Here is a 15,924-nt window from a genome sequence, read left to right on the forward strand (position 1 = left end):
AGAGACATTGTTGCAAAGGGACTAGAAACTAAATATCCAAGTATACATGTTGTATAAATAGGATATGCACATGGGCAGAGTGATTGAGGTTGCCCTGTTCGTATGAAGTGAAATTAAATTGATAGCAAGAAGCGGTATAGAGTTGGAAGGCGTAGAATCTTTGTGGGTAAAGTTAAAGAACCAGAAAGGAGAAAATACCCTGACGGAAGTTATATATGGGCCTCCTAGCGGTGGTCAAGATGTGGTGCAGAAAATAAACTAGCAGATAGAAAAGGTATGTAAGAAAGCAAGGGGGATTTCAATATGCAGGTGGACTGGGAAAAGCAGCATGGTAGCAGATCTCAAGAAAAGGATTTCATGGAATTTCTACAAGCTTTGTTTTAGGGCAGCCCACTCAGCAACAAGTAATTCTGGATTTGGTGATGTGATGTTAAAGTGAAGCAACCTCTAGGCGGAATTGACCATAATTTCATAGAATTCACCCTGCAGGTTCAGAGTGAGAAGCTGGAATGGTTTTAAAAATTCAATTCATGGTTTGATGGTGTTGCTGGATTTATTGGCCAGCATTTAGTGCCTTTCCCTAATTGCAGTTGAGAGTCAACCACATTACTGTAGGACTGGAAATACGCGTTGGCCAGCCCAGGTATGGATTATAATTTCCTTCCCTAACAGACATTAGTGAACTAGATGTATTTTTCTGACAATGAACCGTCATCTTTAGACTTTTAATTCCAAATTTTTGTTGAATTCAAGTTTCACCACATGTTGTGGCAGGAATCAAGCCCAGATACCCAGAACATTAGCTGGATCTCTGGATTAACAGTCAAGCCATAATGCCGTGAGGCCATCACCTCAGCTATAATGGTGCGACAGTTGAGTAAAGATAGCAATGAAGACTGGGAGGAGCTGGCCAGAGTTAAATAGAAGAGGAGCCTAGTAGGCTGATAGTGGAGCAGCAATGATAGAGGTTTCTCAGGGTAATTTGGGAGGCACAGCAGCAATTTATCTCAAGGAAGAGGAAACTAAGGGGAGGACGAGGCAACTATGGCTGAAGAGTGAAGTCAGGGACAGCAAAAGAAAAAGTATTCAATGTTGTGCAGACTAGTGGGAATGCAGAGGATTGGGAAGCCTTTAAAACCTGGCAGAGGATAAAAATCAATAAGGGGTGAGAAGATGAAATATGAGAGTAAGCTTCAGTTCAACCAGTCCACGTTGAACACGAACCCAAACTAAACTGGTCCCACCTACCTACTCCTGGCCCATATTCCTCCAAGCCTTTCCTGTTCATGTATGCATCCAACTCTCTTTTAAACATTGTAATTGTAACAGTATCCACCACTTCCTCGGGAAGTTCATTCCACAAGCGTCTGTGTAAAGAAAATTTGCTTCTCATGTCATTTTTAAAATCTCTCTCTCACCTTACAAATGTCAACTGTGTCTTGAAATTCCCCATCTTAGGGAAAAAACAACTTCCATCAACTCCCTCTATATCTCTCATTATTTTATAAACTTCTGTCAGGTCGCTTTTCAACCTCATACGCTCCAGTGAAAAAAGTCCCGCCTTTGCTGCCTTTCTTTATAACTCAAACCTTCCATACCCAACAATATCCTGGTAAATCTCCTCTGAAACCTCTCCAGCTTGATAATATCCTTTCTATAACTGGATGACCGAACTGGAAACTATTCCAGAACAGGCCTCAACAATGTCCTGTACAACCTTAACATAACGTTCTAACTCCTATATTCAAAGGACACAGCAATGAAGGCAAGTGTGTCAAATGCCTTTTTAACCACCCTGTCTATATGTGGCACAGACTTCAAAGAATTATGTGCCTGCTCCCATAGGTCCCTCTCTTCTACAGCACTACTCAAGGCCCTACCATTAATTGTATGAGTCTACACTTGTTTCTTGTATCAAAATGCAATACCTCGCATTTATCCAGATTGAACTCCATCTGACATTTTACAGCCCACTGACTCATTTGATCAAGATCCTTTTGTAATCTTAGAATACCTTCTTCACTGTCTATTTTGCCACCAATTTTGATGTCATCCACAAACTTACTAATTATGCTTTCTGTGTTCTCATCCAAATCATTTATTTAAATGATAAACAAAAGTGGACCCAGAACCGATCCCTGTGGATCACCAGGCCTCCAGTCCAAAAAGCAACCCTCCACCATTACACTCTGTCTCCTGCTGTGAAGCCAATTATGTATCAAATTGGCAAGCTCGCCCTGAATCCCATGTGTTCAAACTTTACGAATTAATCTACCTTGTGGAACCTTGTCAAAGGCTTTACTAAAATATAAATAAACAAGGTCTACTGCTGTGCCACCATCAATCTTTTTGGTAACGTCTTCAAAACATTGTCAGGTTTTTGAGAAATGATTCTCCTCGCACAAAACCATCCAGACTATCCCTAATCAATTTTTGCCTCCCTTAAGTGTCCATAAATCCTATATTTTATAATCGCTTCCACAACCAAAGTCAGTGTCACAGGTCTATAGTTCCCCAGTTTCTCTTTACAACCTTTCTTAAGCAAAGGTTAGCCACCTTGCACCTCACCTGTAGTTATAGATGATGCAACTATTTCTGCAAGGGATCTCATAATTTCCTCCCTTACTTCCCACAACGTTCTAGGATACATTAGATCAGATCCTGGAGCGTTATTGATCTGTATATTCTCTAAGACCTCTCGAACTTTCTCTTTTCAAAATATCTAAGTTTATTTTTCTGCATTCTCTAGACTCCATTTCGTTCTCCACAATAAAAACTGACGTGAAGTATTCATTTAGCATGGGAGATCATGTCTCACAACTTGATTGAGTTTTTAAAAGAAGTAACAGAAAGGATTGATGAGTGCAGAGCAGTAGATATGATCTATATGGACTTTAGTAAGTTGTTCAAAAAGGTTCCTCATGGGCGACTGTTTAGCAAGGTTAGATCTCATGGAATACAGGGAGAATTGGCCATTTAGATACAGAACTGGCTCAAAAGTAGAAAATAGAAGGTGGTGGTGAAGGGTTGTTTTTCAGACTGGAGGCCTGTGACCAGTGGAGTGCTACAAGGATCTGTCCTGGGTCCACTATTCATCATTTATATAGATGATTTGGATGTGAGCTTAAGAGTTATAGTTAGTAAGTTTGTAGATGACACCAAAATTGGTGATGTAGTGGACAGCGAAGAAGGTTACCTCGCATTACAATGGGATCTTGTTCAGACGGGCCAAGGGGCTGAGAAGTGGCAGATGGAGTTTAATTTAGATAAATACGAGGTGCTGTATTTTGGGAAAGCACATCTTAGCAGGACTTATACACTTAGCGGTAAGGTCCTAAGGACTGTTGCTGAATAGAGACCTTGGAGTGCAGGTTCATAGCTCCTTGAAAGTGGAGTCACAAGTAGCTAGGATAGTGAAGAAGGCTTTTGGTATTCTTTCCCTTATTGGTCAGGATGTTAGTGCAGGAGTTGGGAAGTCATGTTGCGGCGGTACAGGACATTAGTTAGGCCACGTTTGAAATATTGCATGCAGTTCTGGTTGTCTTCTCATCGGAAGGGTGTTGTGAAACTTGAAAGGGTTCAGAAAAGATTTACAAGGATGTTGCCAGGTTTGGAGGATTTAAACTATAGGGCGAGGTTGAATAAGTTGGGGCTGTTTTCCCTGGAGTGTCGGAGGCTGAGGGGTGACCTTATAGAAAATTATGAAGGGCATGGATAGGGTAAATAGATAAGTACTCTTTCCTGGGTTGGGGAGTCCAGAACTGGAGGGCATAGGTTTAAAGTGAGAGGGGAAACTTATCAAAGAGACTTAGAGGATGGTACGTGTAGGGAATGAACTACCCGAAGAAGTACAATAGCAACATTATTTTCCTATAGATTCCATACAGTGTGGAAACAGGCCCTTCGGCCCAACAAGTCCACACTGACCCTCTGAAGAGTAACTCATCCGAACCCATTTCCCTCTGACTAATGCACCTAACACTGTGGTTAATTTATCATGGCTGAATCACCTGACCTACACATCTTTGGACGGTGGGAGGAAACCAGAGCACCTGGAGGAAACCTACGTGGACGCGGGGAGAATGTGCAAACTCCACACGGATAGTCACCCAAGGCTGGAAACAAACCTGGGTCCCTGGCACTGTGAGGCAGCAGTGCCAACCACTGAGCCACCATGCTGCCCCAAACCTTGATGCAACAGAACACTCGGAACCTCCCCGGCAGCGACTTGTACCTCAATCACCCGCATGATAGGCGGGGATACTAACCACTATACTACCGAGGGCAGAAAGACAACTGGATTGATATATGAATAGGAAAGGTTTTGAGGGATATGGGCCGGATGCTGGCAGGTTGGACCAAAAGGTCTGTTTCCATGCTGTACATCTCTATGACTCTATTACGTAAAGTCTCCATAATGGAATGAACAAATATCCCTCCTAGGATATTGGTCCCTTTCATAGAACAATACAGCGCAGAACAGGCCCTTCAGCCCTCGATGTTGCGCTGACCTGTGAACTATTCTCAGCTCGTTCCCTTACACTATCCCAAAATCATCCATGTGCTTATCTAAGCATTGTTTAAATCTCCCTAATGTGGCTGAATTGGCTACATTCGCAGGTAGGGCATTCCACGCCCTCACCACTCTCTGTGTAAAGAACCTGCCTCTGATACCTGTCTTAAATCTATCACCCCTCAATTTGTAGTTATGCCCCCTCGTACAAGCTGATGTCATCATCCCAGGAAAAAGTCTTTCTCTGTCTACCCTATCTAATCCTCTGATCATCTTGTATGTCTCTATCAAATCCCCTCTTAGCCTTCTTCTTTCCATTGAGAACAGACCCAAGTCTCTCAGCCTTTGCTCATAAGACCTTCCCTCCAGACCAGGCAACATCCTGGTAAATCTCTTTTGCACCTTTTTCCAATGCTTCCACATCCTTCCTGAAATATGACGACCAGAACTGTATTTCAACTGTGGCCGCATTAGTGTTTTGTATAGCTGCAGCATGATATTGCGGCTCCAGAACTCAATCCCTCTACCAATGAAACCGAACACACCTTCTTAATAGCACTATCTGCCTGGGGGACAACTTTCAGGGATCTATGTACATGGACTGTGCACATCCACACTACCAAGAATCTTTCCATGACGCTGCCTTCTTGTTATTCTTCCCAAAGTGCTTCACCTCACATTTAGCTGCATTGAACTCCATTTGCCACCTCTCAGCCCAAATCTGCAGTTTATCCAAGTCCCCCTGCAACCTGTAACATTCTTCCAAACTGTTTACTACTCCACCAACTTTAGTGTTGTCTGCAAATTTACTAATCCATCCACCTATGCCTGCGTCTAAGTCATTTATAAAAATGACAAACAGCAGTGGTCCCAAAACAGATCCTTGTGGCATGCCAACTCCAGGCTGAATATTTTCCATCAACTACCACTCGCTGCCTCCTTTCAGAAAGCCAGTTTCTAATCCAAACTGCTAAATCACCCTCAATTCTATGCCTCTGCGTTTTCTCCAACAGCCTACCATGTGGAACCTTATCAAAGGCTTTACTGAAGTCCATGTATACCACGTCAACAGCCCTACCCTCATCTACATGTTTGGTCACCTTCTCAAAAAATTCAATGAGGTTTGTGAGACATGACCTGCCCTTGACAAAACCATGTTGACTGTCTGAAATCAAATTGTTGCTTGATAGATGATTACAAATCTTATCTCTTATAATCCTTTCCAAAACCTTACCTACAACAGAACTAAGGCTCACTGGTCTATAATTACCTGGGTCCTCTCTACTGGCCTCCTTGAACAAGGGAACAACATTTGTAATCCTCCAGTCCTCTGGTACTAAACCTGTAGACAATAACAACTCAAATATCAAAGCCAAAGGCTCTGCTATCTCCTCCCTAGCTTCCCAGAGAATCCTTGGATAAATCCCATCCGACCCAGGGGCCTGTTTGTAACTAACCTCGACCCTTTCTAGTCTAATATCTCCTACCTAATTCTTCTCCTCTGCAATATTCTCCTTTTTCTGAGTGAAAACTGATGAGAAATGTTCGTTTAGCACCTCTCCGATCTCCACAGGGTCCACACTCAACTTTCCATTTCTGTCTTTGACTGGCCCTATTCCTATCCTAATCATCCTTTTATTCCTCACATACCCATAGAAAGCTTTAGGGTTCTTCTTTATTCTATTTGCTAAAGACTGCTCGTGTCCTCTCTTTGCTCTTCTTAACTCTCTCTCTTTAAATCCTTCCTAGCTGATCTATAACTCTCCATCATCTCATCTGAACTATCTTGCCTCATCAACACGTAAGCCTCCTTCTTTTGCTTAACAAGAGATGCAATTTCTGTAGTAAACCACGGTTCCCTTACCTTATCATTTCCTCCCTGCCTGACAGGGACATACCTATCAAGGACATGCAATATCTGTTCCTTAAACCAGCTGCACATTTCGATTGTCTGCATCCCCTGCATTTTGCTACCCCATTCTGTGTATCCTAATTCTGCCTAATTGCATTATAATTGCCCTTGCCCCATCGATAACTCTTGACCTGTGGCATGTACCTATCCCTTTCCATCACTAAATTAAATGTAACTGAATTATGGTCAAGTGCTCACCTACAACTATACCAAACACCTGGCCAGGTTCATTACCAAGCACTAGATCCAGTGTAGCCTCCCCTCTTGTTGGCCCTTCGACATACTGTGTCTAGAAACCCTCCTGTACACATTGGACAAAAACTGATCCATCCGACATACTAGACTTATAGCATTTCCAGTCAATGTTGGGGAAGTTAAAATCCCCCATAAAGACCACCCTGTTCCTTTCACTCCTACCCAGAATAATTTTGCCAATCCTCTCTTCCACCTCCCTGGAACTCTGTGGAGGCCTATAAAAAAACTCCAAGCACTGTAAAAACCTATCTTATTCACTCATGACCTTTAAGGAAGGGAATCTGTCATCCTTCGGCAGTCTGGACTACAAAGCATCAGCAATATGGTTGACTCTTAAATGCCTTCTGTGTACTTAGGGATGGACAATAAACGCTGGCATATGAATTAATGAAAAAAAAAGCTCAAAGTGCAAAATCTTCATCCTAGTCTTTAAATTCCTGTACAATTTTGACCATCCCTGTCTCTCTACTCCCTCCCCTCCAGCCCTATCATGTTCCAAGAACACTCTATCTCCCTTCTCCTGTTTGTGTGAGGTGATGAATTTTGGGAGGACTAACAAGGGAAGGGATTACCTGATGAAAGGGTGGACCCAGAGGATCAGAGGAACCTTGGAGAACATGTTCACTGATCATTGAAGGCAGCGTGTCCTGTTTCTAACCTAAGCCCACCATACCACACCATGGGCGGCACGGTGGCACAGTGGTTAGCACTGCTGCCTCACAGCGCCAGAGACCCGGGTTCAATTCCCGCCTCAGGCGACTGACTGTGTGGAGTTTGCACATTCTCCCCGTGTCTGCGTGGGTTTCCTCCGGGTGCTCCGGTTTCCTCCCACAGTCCAAAGATGTGCAGGTCAGGTGAATTGGCCATGCTAAATTGCCAGTAGTGTTAGGTAAGGGGTAGATGTAGAGGTATGGGTGGGTTGCGCTTCGGCGGGTCGATGTGGACTTGTTGGGCCGAAGGGCCTGTTTCCACACTGTAAGTAATCTAATCTAATCTAATCTAACCTCAGTAGACGAGTCCTCATCAAAAATTCTTTCAGCCATCGTTATACTGTCCTTGATTAACAAGACCACACCTCCCCCTCTTTTACCGCCTTGCCTGTTCTTAATGAAACATCTAAACCCTGGAACCTGCAACATCCATTCCTCGCCCTGTTTTATCCATGTCTCCGAAATGGCCGCAACATCGAAGTCCCAGGTACCTATCCATGCTGCAAGCTCACCTATCTTACTTCAGATACTTCTGGCGTTGAAGTAGACACACTTCAAACCAGTCTGCTGTCTGCCAGCATATTCCTGTGACCCTGAATCCTGTCCCTGTCCTTCCTACACTCATCCTCCTGTGCACTGTAACTACACCTCAGGTTCCCATCCCCCTGCTGAGCTAGTTTAAACCCACCCGAATAGCACTGTCAAATTTCCCACCCACGATATTAGTACTCCTCTGGTTCAAGTGAAAACCATCCTGTTTGTACAAGTCCCACCTTCCCCAGAATGAGCCCCAATTATCCAAGTACCTGAAACCCTCTCTCCTGCACCATCCTTGCAGCCATGTGTTTAGCTGATATCTCTCCCTATTCTTTGCCTCGCTATCACGTGGCACGGATAACAAACCAGAGATAACAACTCTGTTTGTTCTAGCTCTCAGCTCCCTGAAATCCTGCCTTACATCCCTAAATCTCTTTCTACCTATGTCGTTAGTACCTACATGGACAACGACCTGAGGCTGGTCACTCTCTCCCTTCAGGACCCCAAAGATACGATTTGAGACATCATGGACCCTGGCACCCGGGAGGCAACACTCCAACCGCGAGTCTCCTTTGTTCCCAACAAACCTCCTATCTGAGCCTCTAACTATTGAGTCCCCAAAGACTAACACTCTCCTCCTTTCCGTCCTTCCCTTCTGTGCAACAGGGAGACGCTCGTTCCCCTCAACAGTATCCAAAACAGTATACATGTTTTTCAAGGGTTCCCTCCACTGACTGTTTTTTTTCCCCCTTTGAACAGTCACCCAGCTTTCTTCGTGCCTAGGAGAAACTACTTCCCTGTAACTCTTAACCTGTCACAGACTCTGCCTCCTGAATGATCCGAAGTTCATCCAGCTCCCGCTCCAGTTCCCTAACACAGTCTTGGAGGAGCGAGAGTTGGGTGCACTTCCTGCAGATGTACTTGGATGGGACACTAATGGCATCCCTCACCTCAAACTTCATGCAGGAGAAACATTGCTCTCCCTGGGGCACTGCCATTCCTGCTAGTCCCCTTATCATAAAGTGAAAAAGAAGAGACGCTTAGCTGATGTGTCCTAGTGTTTAAGATTAGAGGAGGTGGTTGGGTGGAGGCCCTACAAAGGTAGGATCTCGGGATGAGGAAACACTGACTTATGTAGCTGGATGGAAATAAAAATTTCCAATTTAGGTTAGATCCATCCATTTTGAATATGTCTTTTCTATCCCAAAATACATTCCAATTGTCCAAAAACCTGAATCCCTGAACAATATGCTAGCTGTTCAGCCATTGATTTAGCTCCTTTAACCTTTTGTTCCTTCCCTCATTTGAGTTTGTCATTGGGAGTAAATCAGAATTTACTACTTCCAAGGTTTTATTTTTTAATCTTCTACCTAACCTCTTAAATTGACTCTGTACCGCTTTAATCTTTTCCCTAAAATGTCATTCCTACTAAAGTGTACAATAATTTCCATATCCTGAATCTCATCTTTAATAATACACTTGAAATGCTCAGCAATGTCCTTAATCCCAACACTAGGAAAGCAGCAAAGCATTCTAAACTTACACTCACTGCCACAGAATCTCCTGCCTATGCACCTGACAGAAAGTCCCTTATAACAATAATTCTATTAAATATTGTCAAACGCTGCCTAACATAAGAATCATTCCGGGTCCAATAACTGACTGGCCCTTCCATTTTCCTCTGAGAGACAATCACCTTCAACTGTTCCAAAAACTGCATATCTGTTTGATAGAGGAATAGCCAACGGAGACTTTTGAACTACCTTCTTACCTTTCCTGACATTCACCCATCTATTTGATTAATCCTGCTGCGTAATAACTTTTCTAAATCTACTGGCCATCTTACTCTGTACCTTATATATGGCCTTAATAACATTAAGTCTGAAAAAAGGATGTTTCAATAAGACCTTAATATATTAAAATAAACTACTTTAATTATCTACAGAAAATAATGTTAAAGTGGAAATAAAATATATATATATATATATATATCAAACATATAAAACTTAAATAAAATCAACCACTTAGCTGATTAACTGAATAAAAATGATTCTGTTTCAATAAATTTCTCAAAGAAAAAAAATTTCGCCAAAGCTGACCAGGTCTAAGACACTCTGGAGTGAAAACACAGTTCTTTATTTTCAAAAAAAAACCTTCTAAAACATGTATAGATTTCTAAAATGTCTGAATTAAGAATAAAGTAAACCTCTGCTGAACTCTGTCGACTCTTAAAATGCTTGTTTTTAAAAAAGTCCATCTGAGAAAAATAAAACGCAATTCTTTTGTTTGGTGTTTGAAAGTTAAAAAACCAAAATGAAAAATGAAACTTATTATTAAATTATAATAACTAATAAAAATTGTAATAATAGTTTTACTAATGTTATGACGGAGGTAAACCCTTCTGCTAATTTAAACCAAACACACAGAAAAGCTCACCTCACCCCGTAATCTTTAACATATGAATGACAGAGAATTACCCAAATTCGGGTGTTTAAAGAAAAAATTAACAATTTATTCTTTAACTCTAAAAGAGAACATTAAACAACAACTATCTACACTGTAAGCCTCCTTTCTCTTAAAATTTGTTATCTACCTCCCACACTGTAACAATATACTGATCCAATAAAGCCCCTACAGAATTTACAGCAACTGAATTTTCAAAACCAGTTGTCGTCTTCGGGTGTTGAAGTTCCTCTATCTGTAGATTCCCCTTGGGTTGTCTTAGATCTTCTGCTGCATAGATTTTTCATATGAGAAAGGTACCTTTTAGAGAGAGGGTCTGCGGGGAGCCTATTGATGGCAAGAGATACTCTTTGTCTCTCTTGCTAACTGTTCAAAATGCCTGCCTTTTATACCCCAAAACATTGGACTGTCCGATTAGTTTGATGTTAAAACAGTAAAATTCTAATTCAATTGGGTTTTTGTATCTTAGGATATAATTTTAAACTGGTTGACAGGAGAAATTGTATGAATAGCCAAGAGGAAAAGGGAAGCGTACACAAGGTCTAGGCAGCTTAGAACAGAACGGGCCCTGGAGGAATATTGGAAGAGTAGGACAAGTCTTAAACAAGGAATCAAGCTGGCTAAAAGGGGTCCTGAAATAGCTTTGGCAAGCAGAATTAAGGAAAATCCCAAAGCATTTTATTCTTATATAAGAAGCAAGCGGGTAATTAGAGAAAGAATTGGCCCACTAAAAGATAACGAAGGAAGGCTGTGTGTCGAATCTGAGAGAATGGGTGAGATTCTGAATGATTACTTTGCATCAGTGCTCACTGAGGAGAGGAACATGATGAATCTTGAGATCAGAGATAGAAGTTTGATTAGTCTGGATTAGTTGGCATAAGTAGGGAAGATAGGAAATCATGTCTCACAAACTTGATTGAGCTTTTTGAAGAAGTAACAAAGAAGATTGATGAGGGCAGAGCAGTAGATGTGATCTATATGGACTTCAGTAAGGCGTTTGACAAGGTTCCCCATGGGAGACCGATTAGCAAGGTTGGATAGAACAGTAGCACAGAACAGGCCCTTCAGCCCACGATGTTGTGCCGACCATTGACCTCATGTATGCACCCTATAGAACATAGATCTCATGGAATATAGGGAGAACTAGCCATTTGGATACAGAACTGGCTCAAAGGTAGAAGACGGAGGGTGGTGGTGGAGGGTTGTTTTTCAGACTGGAGGCCTGTGACCAGTGGAGTGCCACAAGGACCGGTGCTGGGTCCTCTACTTTTTGTCATTTACATAAATGATTTGGATGCGAGCATAAGAGGTACAGTTAGTAAGTTTGCAGATGACACCAAAATTGGAGGTGTAGTGGACAGCGAAGAGGGTTACCTATGATTACAACAGGATCTGGACCAGATGGGCTGAGAAGTGGTAGATGGAGTTTAATTCAGATAAATGCAAGGTGCTGCATTTTGGGAAAGCAAATCTTAGCAGGACTTATACACTTAATGGTAAGGTGCTAGGGAGTGTTTGCTGACCAAAGAGACATTGGAGTGCAGGTTCATAGCTCCTTGAAAGTGGAATCGCAGGTAGACAGGATAGTGAAGAAGGCGTTTGGTATGCTTTCCTTTATTGGTCAAAGCGTATTGAGTACAGGAGTTGGGAAGTCATGTTGCGGCTGTACAGGACATTGGTTAGGCCACTGTTGGAATATTGCGTGCAGTTCTGGTCTCCTTCCTATCGGAAAGATGTTGTGAAACTTGAAAGGGTTCAGAAAAGATTTACAAGGATGTTGCCAGGGTTGAAGGATCTGAGCTACAGGGAGAGGCTGAACAGGGTGGGGCTGTTTTACCTGGAGCGTCGGAGGCTGAGGGGTGACCTTATAGAGGTTTACAAAATTATGAGAGGCATGGATAGAATAAATAGACAAAGTCTTTTCCCTGGGGTGGGGCAGTCCAGAACTAGAGGGCATAGGTTTAGGGTGAGAGGGGGAAGATATAAAAGAGACCTAAGGGGCAACGTTTTCACACAGAGGGCGGTAACTGTATGGAATGAGCTGCCAGAGGATGTGGTGGAGGGTGGTACAATTGCAACATTTAAGAGGCATTTGGATGGGTATATGAATAGGAAGGGTTTGGAGGGATATGGGCCGGTTGCTGGCAGGTGGGACTAGATTGGGTTGGGATGTCTGGTCGGCATGGACGGGTTGGACCAAAAGGTCTGTTTCCATGCTGTACATCTCTATGACTCTATGTGTTAGGTATGCTAGAGGTTATTTAGGTAGACAAATTCCCAGGGCCGGATGGGATCTATCCCAGGTCGCTGAGGGAGGCGAGTGAGGAAATAGTTGGGGCCCTGACAGATATCTTTGTGGCATCCTTAAGTACAGGGGAGGTGCCGGAGGACTGGAAGGTTGCTCATGTTGTCCCCCTGTATGAGAAGGGTAGTAGGGATATTTCGGGTAACTACAGACCAGTGAGCCTGACGTCACTGGTGAGGAAGTTGCTGGAGGGGGTACTGAAAGATAGGATCTATTTATATTTAGAAAAGAATGAGCTTATCAGTGATAGGCAACATGGTTTTGTGCGGGGGAGATCGTGCCTTACCGACTTAATAGAGTTCTTCGAGGAAGTGACCAAGTTGTTAGATGAGGGAAGGGCTGTTGATGTCATATACATGGACTTTAGTAAGGCGTTTGATAAGGTTGCCCATTGTAGACTAATGGAGAAAGTGAAGTCACATGGTGTGCAGGGTGTTCTAGCTCGGTGGATAAAGAACTGGTAGAGCAACAGGAGACAGAGAGTAGTAGTTGAAGGGAGTTTCTCGAAATGGAGAAAGATGACCAGTGGTGTTCCACAGGCGTCAGTATTGTGGCCACTGTTGTTTGTAATATACATAAATGTTCTAGAAGAGGGCACTGTTGGTATGATCAGCAAGTTTGCAGATGACACAAAGATTGGTGGAGTAGCAGAAAGCATAAGGGACTGTCAGAGAATACAGGAGGATATAGCTAGACTGGAGAGTTGGGCGGAAAAGTGGCAGATGGCTTTCAATCCAGACAAATGTGAGGTGATGCATTTAGGCAAGTCTAATTGTAGAGCGAATTATACAATTAATGGAAGAGCCTTGGGAAAAGTTGATGGGCAGAGAGATCTGAGAGTGCAGGTCCATTGTACCCTGAAGGTTGCTGCACAGGTGGGTAGAGTGGTCAAGAAGACATATAGTATGCTTGCCTTCATTGGATGGGGTATTGAGTCTAAGAGCTAGCAAGTCATGTTACAATTGTACAAGACATTGGTTCGGCCGCATTTAGAATACTGTGTACAGTTCTGGTCGCCACATTACCAAAAGGTTTTGGAGAGGGTGCAGAGAGGGTTTACGAGGATGTTGCCTGGTATGGAAGATGCTAGCTATGAAGAGAGGTTGAGTAGGTTAGGTTTATTTTCACTAGAAAAATGGAGATTGAGGGGGGACCTGATTGAGGTTTACAAAATCATGAAGGGTATAGACAGGGTGGATAGAGACAAGCTTTTTCCCAGGGTGAAGGATTCAGTAACGAGAGGCCATGCTTTCCAGGTGAGAGGTGGAAAGTTTAAGGGGGATACATACGGCAAGTACTTCACGCAGAGGGTGGTGGGCGTCTGGAATGCGTTGCCAGCAGAGGTGGTATAGGCAGGCATGGTAGATTCATTTAAGATGCGTCTGGACAGATGCATGAGTAGGTGGGGAGCACAGGGATACAAATGCTTAGGAATTGACGGTCAGGTTTAGACAGTACATTTGGATCGGCTCAGACTTGGAGGGCCAAAGGGCCTGTTCCTGGGCTGTAAATTTTCTTTCTTTGTTCTTTGGTTGAATTTGAATTGTTGTGTAAACAGCGCCAGAGACCCGGGTTCAATTCCCGCCTCAGGCGACTGACTGTGTGGAGTTTGCACGTTCTCCCCGTGTCTGCGTGGGTTTCCTCCGGGTGCTCCGGTTTCCTCCCACAGTCCAAAGATGTGCAGGTCAGGTGAATTGGCCATGCTAAATTGCCCGTAGTGTTAGGTAAGGGGTAAATGTAGCGGTAGGGGTATGGGTGGGTTGCGCTTCGGCGGGTCGGTGTGGACTTGTTGGGCTGAAGGGCCTGTTTCCACATTGTAATGTAATGTAATGTAATCTAAAAAAAAACTCGGTATCTGAGTTACAGCTCAAATATTACATCTTCAAATTATCCAGTACACTTTGTGCCTGCAGTCAGCCACATGACAGACTTGCCAGCTTTTCAACTTTAACTCTATCTTAAAGGTACAGTACACACCATCAACTCCACAACACTAAGCCTGCAATCCCAGGAGCAGGTGCAAGATCCATGCTGCTCCCCTGCAAGAGTATTTCTGGAGATCTAAAAGGTAAGAGAGATTGGACTACTGGAAAATGAGGCTGGAGAAGTATGGGGAACAAAACAATGGTGGAACTGAATAAGTACTGTGCATCAGGTTTCGCAGTGGAAGACACCAGCAGCACACCAGAACTTCAAAAGAGTGAGTGTAGTAGCCATCACAGAGGAGAAGGTGCTGGGGAAGCTGAAAGATCTGAAAGTGGATAAATCACTTGGAGCGGAAGGACTATGCCCCAGGGTTCTGAAGGAGATATCTAAGGAGATTACAGAGGCAATGATGGTGATCTCTCAGGGATAACTGGAGTCAGGAAGGGTCCCAGAGCTCTGAAAAATGGCTTATGTCAAAGCTTGTTTGGGAAGGATGGGCGGTAGAAGACAGAACTGTAGGCCGAATAGCCCGATCTTGATCATTGGTAAGATTTTAGAGTCCCTTATTAAGGATGAGATTGAAGAGTACTTGAAAGTGAATGATAAAATAAGGCTTTCATCAAGGGAAGATCATACCTGATAAATCCATTAGAATTATTTGAGGTGGTAATGAATAATGAATAAGGAAAGCCAGTGGACATGATCTTTTTGGATTTCCAAACGGCCTTTGACAAATGCTGAACAGGAGGATGCTAAATAAGAGAAGAGATCATGGTATTAGGGGCAATGTACTGGATAGAGGATTGGCTGACTGGTAGAAGAGTAGGAATAAATGGGTTTTTTGAGGATGGCAGCTGGTGACTAGTGGGATTCTGTAGGGGTCCATGTTGGGACCACAACAATTCACATTGTCCATTAATGATCGAGATGAAGGAACTGAGGGCAATGTTGCTAAATTTGAGAGGGTGATGTACTATCATTGAGTGTGAGAGACTGATGTAACTAACTCAATGAGTGTCATAGACTAACTTTCTGTCACTGTAACACAGTGAGCATCAGTGATTGATGTATAGTGTGAGAGATTGATATAGATTAGATTGTGGAAACAGGCCCTTCGGCCCAACAAGTCCATACCGACCCACCGAAGTGCAACCCACCCAGACCTATTCCCCTACATTACGGGCAGTTTAGCATGGCCAATTCACCTAACCTGCACATTTTTTGGACTTTTGGAGGAAACCGGAGCACCGGGAGGAAACCCACGCAGACACGGGGAGAATATGCAAACTCCACACAGACAGTC

At 43.3% G+C, this 15,924-nt stretch overlaps 1 protein-coding gene across 1 annotated transcript in view; it reads left to right on the forward strand.

Moving 5' to 3' along the window:
- Nucleotides 1–14,642: 14,642 nt before the first annotated feature.
- ssbp1 (single-stranded DNA binding protein 1) overlaps nucleotides 14,643–15,924 on the forward strand; it is a 30,620-nt gene continuing 29,338 nt past the window's right edge. Inside the window, exon 1 of the mRNA XM_087995458.1 lies at nucleotides 14,643–14,763. The gene's annotated coding sequence lies outside the window, so the exon portion shown is untranslated. The remainder of the gene's footprint in view (nucleotides 14,764–15,924) is intronic.

This window comes from Chiloscyllium plagiosum, unplaced genomic scaffold (assembly GCF_037043375.1).
Source record: "Chiloscyllium plagiosum isolate Xiang-an unplaced genomic scaffold, Cpla_swu_hap1 HiC_scaffold_16, whole genome shotgun sequence".
NCBI lineage: Eukaryota > Metazoa > Chordata > Chondrichthyes > Orectolobiformes > Hemiscylliidae > Chiloscyllium > Chiloscyllium plagiosum.